We start from the raw sequence: 10,272 nt of genomic DNA, 5'->3' as shown, positions 1-10,272 counted from the left end.
AGTTTTCCATTCCAGGTTTAAAGCAAAAGTCGGTCATAAGAGCTTATGAAATCAAGGAGCTTCTTCAAAGCTAAAGTCATCCATTTTAACTGAAGAGATTTGAGTGTTGGTGGTAAAAGGAGAGATGATTACAAACCACTTGAGGCCAGAAGAAAAAGAATCAGCAAGATCTTGATCACCATTGCTCTTCAGAGTCATGCCATAGACAGTTGTCTTGTGCATAGATGTCAGCAAATGATTTCAGAAAATAATGAAGATTAGTAAGAGGGTTGGGCTTAGAATGCAATCTTGAGGCATGATGGAATTGGTCCTATGTGTGCCAGACTTTTGCTCATCAACACTAACTTTTATCAGGGAGAAAGATTTTAATGATAGCGAATACATTTCCAAATACTCCATAGGAAAATTTTTAGTGAATCGTGATGAAAGATAACTTCTTTTCTGTTGACTATTCAAACATTTTCAGATCAACATGGGTGAGAATGTTACAGGTTGATCTGAAAATGTTTGAATGATGCCTTAATAATTTGAAAGAAAAAACTTAGAAATGAATCATGGTGATACGTTTAAGTAATAACAATATGCATGAAATAAATTACAATCGTTTTAAAATGCTCCTACAAAACGGCAAAACCTTTTGCATTGGCCTGATAGTTAAATTAACAGATTGGAATGCTGTCAAGAACTGTTGTTTTGCTGAATTCAAAGTTCTTGATAAGTTTGGTAACATTCCAGACAGATATATAGATGCCACTTAAAGCATTTTCTTTGAGTAATTCGAGAAGTAGGTGTTATGCAAATGATTTGTTTTGCTGGTTGTCAATGACATTTTAACCTTTATATAAACAGGTGTATTTCACCTGTTCAATCATTGTAAAGTCACTGGGATTTAGTTACATTTTGAAGTTATTGGTCTGTTTGTCAGTTAAAGGTTAGTTAATTATTGGCTTTCTGTAAGTTCTACTTGATGTCCCATGGGAATCAGAGTACAAGCAATATCATGATCCAGTTTTGTTTACTACAGAAGCACAAAACATTAATTTTTTAAGCAATTTGTTGTATACTATTCATTGAACACAAGTTGTATTACTCATAATTAGAAAAAGGAGGAAATAGCGTTGTTGTTAAATATCAAGTCTAATGTATCGGAAATGGTACCAGGCAAGAATTAATAAAATCTACTTGACACAGACATGCACTTGGTCAAAACGTATGAAACACATTTGATTAACTAAGAAAAAATATTTACAGGTGGATGTGTGGGCATCCAAAACCGTTATATAAACTAGCCAAAATTAAGACTAGGAGTTGACTAACCATTGAGTTTTAGAGATTGACTTCATCAATTCCCATGTTTTTCAACACAATTGTCATTCACCCATCTTGTTTGTCGCCACTGAAAATAACAAGATATATCATCATAGTTTTATACATCTGTGTTAAAATTCATTTAAGCACAACAGAATTAATTTGTTTTCAAACAGTATTCACGCATAAACAATCACAATAGATTAAAAGAAATTCAAACTCAGCATGCATGACTCCATAGCCTCTGACAATATTTATAAAGCTGCACTATATTTTTGCTGACCTGGAAGGATGTTATCATGACAAACGAACATATACTACACTGCCCCCTCCAAAGGAAGGGGTAATGCCTAGTAGGATGATTTGCTCAAAAAAGGCGGTAATTCCTGGGATGATATTATCATAACAACAAAGCCAATACTATACTATGCCCATTCTAAAAAAGGGAGGATTTAATGACTGGAAAGATGATATCCTGAGCAAAGAATTGATGCTAAAGTACGCCCTCCCCCCAGGAGAAAGTAATTCCTTGAAGGATGGAATAATGATACATAACAGATACATTACTATCCCCTAAAAAAGAGGAGATAATACCTGAGAGGATACTACATTACTGACTCTCTTCATGAAAGAGGAGTAATGTCTGGAATCATGACCATGGAGTAAATACTACATTATTGCTAAAATAACCTTGGAGGGTTGTAGCGTGATGAACAAACATATACTATATTGCTCCCTTCCCAAAGAGGAGGTAACTCCTAGGAGGATATTATCATGACCACAATATGTATTACACTATCCCTCCACCTCCAAAAAGGAGGAAGTAATGCCTAAGAGGATATTATCATTACCACAGAACAGGATGGGGCAAAAAAAGGAGGAGGTAATGCCTTGGTGTACAGTCTCATGATAATAGACACATACTACACCATCCTTTGCCTCAGGAATTGACCATTGAAAAATAGTACATCAGTAATAGAAAAAGTATAGCTCGGCTTCAGACAAACAAATACTAAATCACCATTAGTAATACGCACACTCCTCATTTGTGTTTTTGTATATACACACTTATAATAAGTTTAAGTGCTTTCAGCCTTTTTGTACAGAGATTTATCAGGAAATGCTGACATAAAAACAATTCACCTTAGAAAAAACTCTGAAAAAATATTCAAATATTAAATTATTCAAAGCTGAGTCATGTGAGAAGTGATATTTTGTTGTGATGCTACAGCAATAACAATAAGTTGGATACTCCACTAGACCAAATCAATTCTGGCTCTGAAATGTAACAAAAGCAAACACAAACACAAAACAAAAACGATCCATTGGAATAATCCATAATTTTTGTTACTCTTCACTGTTTTACTTCAAAAGTCAGGAAAAGTCCTTAAATGAACACTTCAATGATACTTAAGGAACTCATAAACAATTCACGGTTTTCTCTTAGTGGGTGGATGGGGGGGGAGAATATTTGAAAACTAATTAAACTAAAAAGAGAAACAAAAAAATTAAAAAAAAAACAATTTATAATTTTATAATAAATTAATGTAATTTTATCCTCAACAAAAAACTTTCTACAATTTTTATCTTTATTTCATTTTCTAGAAAATCAATTTTAAAATATTAACACAAATAGAAAAAATGTTTGCATTTCTAAATTCAATTATTGGCAGTGAATTCAAATTATGAAAAATAAGACTAAACTAAGTTTAAGTGTGTGCATGTTTGCGTGGAAATATGTGGTTAGGTCTGCAATTTATACAATGTAATCGATACAACCTGTTGCATAGTTGAGTTATCGACACCCAAACTAGTTCACATACAAGGAGGTAACTTTGCCAAAGAATTGTCTTGCAGCAACCATAAATTGTGAGTTCAGATCTTCAGACAAATTCACGAGGCATCCTGTTCCCAAGGTTAAGTTGAAGATGTAGTTGTATGATCCGATGATAACCTTTGTGGTTGCACTATGATAAAACAATGTAAGGCGAGTTTTGATATAACTCGTGTGTGTGTGTGTGTGTGTGTGTGTGTGATGCAGTTATGTGGTGTAGAAAAAGAAATCATAAATGTCTGTTGTTAGATGTCTGATCATATTGGTCTCTTGTGATTTTTTTTTTGCCTGATCTACTCTTATCCAACTTCAATCTCTCTCATCTCATATCTCTCTCTCTCTCTCTACGGCAGGGGGGGGTACCTCTGAGCTGCCAACTGTCAGTCTATTATTCCCAACTATAAACTGTTGTCACCACTCTTCCTCTTAAGACTGTCCATAAAAGTCGCCCCCTCCTCCTTGTAAAACAGTCCATAAACTAACAGGAACCACATCGTGATTAACAATCCTATTTCAGATGACCTTTGTGTGCCTTCGTGACCCCTCTCCCCTGCTATTTTCTTTCTACTCGCCTCACTTCCTTTTGTTCTTCTAAGCAATCATTTCCTTTTTCGTTATCGTTTTTCTGCTTCCTAACATATTTATAGGGTAGCATAGCATCACAGTTGAACAGTTTGAAGAAAGCTTCATTATTATTTCTTCCACTGATGCTGCAGGGTTTTGAGGGAAAGTACAATGACATCCTCTTCAATTCAATATCCTCATTGACCTTCATCTTAAAGGGAAAAATTTTAATTTCTGATTTTTGTAAAACAATTTTCTGCATGTCTTTTCATAGATTCTTCTACTTAAACTTACTAAATATTTCAGGTTTAAATTGAAACCTGTTTTGCATTTAAAATTTTTTTAATGAATTTTGTTTGTGTGCTTCGATTTTAAATTCTGTTTGATAAAAAAAAATTTTTTCATTAATTTTTTTGTGTACTTCAATTTTAAATTCCGTTTATTTAAAAAATTTTTTTTAATAAATTTTGTTTGTGTGCTTCAATTTTAAATTCCGTTTATTTAAAAAAAATATTTTAATGAATTTTGTTTGTGTGCTTCAATTAAAAATTACGTTTATTTAAAAAAAAATTTAATAAATTTTGTTTGTGTGCTTCAATTTTAAATTCCGTTTATTTAAAAAATTTTTTTAATGAATTTTGTTTGCGTGCTTCAATTTTAAATTCCGTTTATTTAAAAAAAAATTTTAATGAATTTTGTTTGTGTGCTTCAATTTTAAATTCCGTTTATTTAAAAAAATGTTTTTAATGAATTTTGTTTGTGTGCTTCAATTTTAAATTACGTTTATTTAAAAAAAAATTCCTTATCATTTTGCTCTAGCTGAGGATCCTAGCAAACACTCATCTGCTATCTCATAATTCCAAATGAGAGATCTTTTTAATATTCTAACCGTTTCTTTAAGCGTAATTGTTTGTACCTTTTCCACACTTGATTCGCGGCGTATATTTGCCAGGTAGTTTCTTTTCATAGTTCAGTTGCTCCTATAATTACTGGAATGATGGGGATATTTTCATGTCGTACATACGACGTTGGTATTTTGACATCTGCTTCAGAATGATAGAAATAGTGTTCCACAAAGCAGACGATCATGGCAAAGGTTCAGTGGTATAGAAACTAAATTGAGCGAGGATCTCTAATTATTGGCAAAAATATGTTTAAAATAAATTCAAAATTCGATAATTTGTTAAATTTTATTTTTACTTGCAATTATTTTTCTACTGGATCTTTTTTTCATAATTTTTGGAATTCATACTAAGTTCGACATGACATGTAAGTATGTAACAGTGTTTTTAAAATGCATTTTGTGACGATCCAAGAGCGTTACCACCCAAAACAGGTAACAGCAGAGCATTCTAATAAAGGAAGACCAGTGGCCAATCAGGTTAGATGAAAAGAAAAGCTAACCAACTCTAGCGCCAAAGATAAAAGCAACCATTTTTTTGGGCATTCGTCAGTCAGTCCACACCTATCAAATGATTTTGGACTCAGTTATCAACAAGCAAGTGGCAACATAGAAAAAAGATGAGAAATTACGAAATTCCTCAAGTGAATAGGCTTTAGTGTGTTTATATATCTACATTGCATGAACAATCTTGAAATTGACTGTTAACGGCTTCATTTTTTTCTTCTATTGCTTGCCTTTGTAATTTAAATTGATGTCGACTTGTATACATTATGAGCTTCAAAAAAAAAAAAGGATTATGTGAATGGGTTTTTTTTTTTTATCTAAAGATATCATCTTTACCTTTCTCCAGGTAGACATTGTCATGCGAACTCTGTTTAAATGCAGCGATAATTGACACAACCCCTCCGAAGATTATAGGCAACATTTCTAAGTTAAAATCGTGATAACTTATATGCTGTTATAAGTTTGACGGCGATGGAGGTCAAAATGTTGTCTAGCGCATGCTCCTAATGATAACCCTCTCGACACATGGATTGTTTCTGATTTCCTGGAATATTTAGAAATAAGAACCCAAGGGAGGATGCAATAATTTGTTTCAAATCCGACTATTCTGCAAAAGCATTGAAGTACAAAAAGGACGCACATCTTTATTGTCGTGTGTGTATGCGTGCATGTGTGTATGCGTGCATGTGATTCGCATTTTGGCCAGCTGTTACGAGTGGACTTCAGAAAACAAAGTATTCAATGTTTCCCAGAATCTGCATGCTTTTATTTATGGTCGTCTGTGGTACAGCAGTCATATTAGTTAATGGTTGTAAAGCAGATGTATACATTATACATTGGCAAATCTATAAGAGTTGATGACGAACACAATTATCTACGCATTTTTGAAATGGTTCGTTTTTACTTGTCGCAACTCTAACTGATTTCGCTTGTTTTTAGTTCACAGTATTTTCATGGCAGAAAAAATATGCAAATTAAAATGTGTGTCGAGACAAAGAGAATCCGTCTCATGCACTTATCTTCTGTAGATTTTGTTTATACCAGTTGAGATTTACATCCTTCACAGTTTAACAGTGGCTGTGTTGTTGTCAGGTTGAGGTATAGTTCTGTTCCATCCTAGGAGGTCCACCTTCCCAGGCTTTATCTTTTCTTTGAGAAAGTATTAATTTATTGTTAATCACCAGAACCACTCCTATTGAGGAATGCCAACATGGCTGCTCAGGCATTTTTGTAGGCCAAAGAACACTTCTAATCTACTGGCTTTTCAAAACCACATCTAACCATGTGATCCCCTGGAGGAGAAGTAAATAAATACTTCTAACCAGCAGAGTCTTCATTGATGTTACGTGCTTCAGACTTCTTTCTATCCATCAAGATAAGGCTTGTTGGCCGACTATAGCCTGTAAGACTCCTTTTTCATCAGCTTCTACACTAAGGTGTCACTCCATTATTAGGATTACTCCACTTGATCCTCCCCTTATAATGCTACGTGTTTAGCAAAGGCGCATTATGTACCATTTTTTTTACGCTTTTGGCATGACTTGACAAAGAATTGAACCCGGGTTTCCTGGCCCAGTAGCGAACTGTCTTACTTTTATGTAAAATCAGCAATTCATTTTTTATAAATCTATGAGAGAGAAAGGATTTGATGGTTAAGAAGGTATTCAATAGCAACCCTTTTGTGTCAGATCATACCATGTGAAAATGAATATTAAAGCCAGGAATGCTTAACGATAAAGGTTATTACTTTGCATACAGGAAACATATTAAGAAATAAAAAAATAGGTTAAAGAATGAATAGTTTTTAGTTTAACAGTAAAATTACTACTACTACTACTACTACTACTACTACTACTACTACTAGTTGGTGTAGTCAGTAACAAAAACGTTTATTACCTTTAGCACAGGAAGACACAGAGAGAAACAAGAAATAATATGAAGGAATGGATAGTTTTCAATCCACTTGTAAATAATTAATCGGTGTTAACAAGACTGCTACCATTACTGCTGCTATTATTGCTACTACTAATATACTTAACAAAATTCGTGTGAATGGAAAAGTTTGAGAGTCAGAATGCAAGTGTGCACAATGTAGTAAGTTGTAGTTCCTATTTACAATGCCTCCGCACGGGACAGAATTAGACACCAGGGTCGTTTTTTAATGTGGAGAAAAGGAACAAAAATATAAATTGTCTCAGTCGTGAAGGATTTCTCCTCCACTGACAGAGAACAAGAAATTAAAGTGCAGCATCTGAAGAACAGATGGTATTTATTTGCTCCCCCACCGAGCAAATTAGGCACAAGGCCAATTTTTAATGTGAGGAGTGAAGGGGAAATGGTGACCAACTCCCTGGGGAGTACGGGAGCTGGATAGTGACAATTGGTATGAAGGGTTGCCCCTACATTGACCAAGGTCTTATCTGTGGGGTCGCCCCCACATAGGGTCTTTGCTTGCAGTATCTGCCGGAACAGATACTACACTTTGAGGTATTTATTTGCTCCCCCACTGAGCAAATTAGGCACAAGGCCGATTTTTAAAGTGAGGAGTGAAGGGGAAATGGGGACCAACTCCCCGGGGAGTAGGGGAGCTGGATAGTGACAATTGGTATGAAGGGTTTCCCCTACATTGATCAAGATCTTATATGTGGGGTTTCCCCCACATATGGTCTTTGCTTGCAGTATGTATTTATTTGCTTCCCCACTGAGCAAATTAGGCACAAGGCCGTTTTTAATGTGGAGAGAGAGGAAGGGGGGGAGGGAAAAGGGGGACAAGCTCCCGAGAGGTGGGAAATGGGAGCTGGATAGTAACTGTTCGTATGAAGGGTTGCCCCTACATTGACCAAGTTCAGATATATGGGGTTACCCCCACATATGGTCTTTGCTTGCAGTATCTGCCGGAACAGATACTACACTTTGAGATATTAAATCTTTTATTCATGTTAAAAATACACCCTTGTCCATCTATGTACAAAGTTCTTGATCATAATCTGGTCGAAGTTCTGCAGCCACTTGATATTCTGGCACTCCATTATGCAATCCTGCAGGTGGACAGTTATCTGCCTATTTCCATGCCACTATCCATGTTCGTTTCTGATGGTCAAACATAGCAGTAAAGTTAGGTTCACTGATGGAAATAGTCGCACACGTGGAGACTTTCTTGACACTGATGATGCTGCACCTGTAAGTCCAACAGTGATGCCTTCCAATGCTTTTATAGCATCGATCCCTCACAACAGATCAAATCCCAGTGGTTTACAGTGCACCACTAGAGCATCGATCCTAACATAGTCAATGTCGTTTGTTGAAAGTGACTACTCCTCTTCTGCAGCACGAGCAGAATGAGCCTCCAATAATCAAGATGTCCACTTTTGTTGCCTACCAGGATAGACATCGATTCACATCTAGTATTGTATGTGAGCATCCTGTGTCAATGCATTCCATCAACGTAGACGCCAATCTCCAGGAGTGCTGAATTTACATCTTGATGGGGGAGTAGGCTGGTGCTGATGCCTCGTCTCCTTGTTCATTTTCTGAAACAGTCTTGGGCCCAGTGTCCAACCTTGCCGCATTTGTAGCAATGGATTCCACATCTTTGGTAATCTCTCACTATGTGACCCTTGCGGCTGCATCTGTACCAGTTTACTCCTGTGCCAGGGCTATTCCCGCTACAAACAGCAGCTTTACCAATAGATGGACTCACGATTGCAACCACTTTGGTCCCTGGTTAACATCAGTACCTTTGGTTAGGGTCCCATGGTTAGGGTCTCAATTTTTGGTGCCTCCTGGAGTTCCATGGAAATGGCATCGGGGAACCCCATGACAAAAACCAGTTGGCAAGTTTTTCTAGTCCGACTCCCTCGAAACCAGCCAGTCCAACCAATCGTCTGATATTGTTCACATAAACGTCCACCTGCTCACCAACCCATTTCACCATGGTTAACTTCCTATAGGCTGTGAATGCACCATCCATGGATGCCTCCTTTAATAGAGTTTCTATCCACTTCACATCGAGTTAGTTAATCTCGCCCATCTTCAAGTCTCCAATGCACCCTCCTCCAGATACAATGGCAGTAGGTTTGCCACATCATCTATCTTTTGAAGTCTCGCTACCAACCGTAACTTCTTCAACCATGCCACTACGTCTCCCTCGCGGGTAAACAGCTTCACCATGTTGCTGCTTAGTCATATCTTCGCCATACTAACCACCGAAATAGCTTGAAGTATTGAAGTTAAAGTTTTCCTTTGAACAGCTAAATATCATTAAATGTTCATGCAAAAACAAAGTTTTTTTTTGAACTGCTAAATATCATTAAATATTCATGCAAAAACAAAGTTTTCCTTTGAACTGCTAAATATCATTAAATGTTCATGCAAAAAACAAAGTTTTCCTTTGAACTGCTAAATATCATTAAATGTTCATGCAAAAACAAAGTTTTCTTTTGAACTGCTAAATATCATTAAATGTTCATGCAAAAACAAAGGTTTTCTTTGAACTGCTAAATATCATTAAATGTTCATGCAAAAACAAAGTTTTCCTTTGAACTGCTAAATATCATTAAATGTTTATGCAAAAAGAAAGTTTTCCTTTGGCTTGCAATGTTTCAGCACGGCAATCCTTTTCCTTTTCCTATTTCGAATTTTGTAAAAAATCCATCGTTTTTTCTTCTCACTGACATGCAAATTCACCGTACGTTTAAATGACTCCGAGTCAACGAAAAACGTCCTCACCGATTAAAGAAATACTAGCTTTTTATATGCCCAAATTTGACCACATCTTAATTTGCATATGTCACTTTTTCGTTTCCTATCAGTTTTGAGTTCGAGTGCCGATGACTTTTTACAACACGCACACACCACAAATAACATGTCACAAATATTTTTTATGATATTTATAAAAAAAACAAATGTTGCATTACAAGCTTTTCTCTGGCTGACGAAAAATCACTGGCGTGCATGCGACTACACCACGCTTGGATTTTCATCTACTTTTTAAATTAAATATAATTTTCTTTTTAATTTGACAAATCTCTTCATGTTTTTTGATAAACTTAGTGTGACATTTTCATCTATATTTCTCATTCGTGTTATTTTTACCTGTGCTAATTTACCTGTGCCATTTTTTTTCCAGCGCTTTATGATTATCTTAATTTGTTTTTAT

General features: G+C 35.7%; 1 long non-coding RNA gene across 1 annotated transcript in view; it reads right to left on the bottom strand.

Moving 5' to 3' along the window:
- The window catches only part of LOC145266902 (uncharacterized), a 35,640-nt gene that overhangs the window by 21,569 nt on the left and 3,799 nt on the right, over window positions 1–10,272 (bottom strand). The window contains exon 2 of the long non-coding RNA XR_013864790.1: window positions 1,318–1,396. This is a non-coding gene — a long non-coding RNA (uncharacterized LOC145266902). The remainder of the gene's footprint in view (window positions 1–1,317; window positions 1,397–10,272) is intronic.

Source organism: Euprymna scolopes, chromosome 42 (genome assembly GCF_053919585.1).
Source record: "Euprymna scolopes isolate OS-2025 chromosome 42, ASM5391958v1, whole genome shotgun sequence".
In the NCBI taxonomy this organism is placed as follows: domain Eukaryota; kingdom Metazoa; phylum Mollusca; class Cephalopoda; order Sepiida; family Sepiolidae; genus Euprymna; species Euprymna scolopes.
The sequence above is the reverse complement of the archived record's forward strand: the minus strand, read 5'-3'. Positions and strand labels throughout refer to the sequence as shown.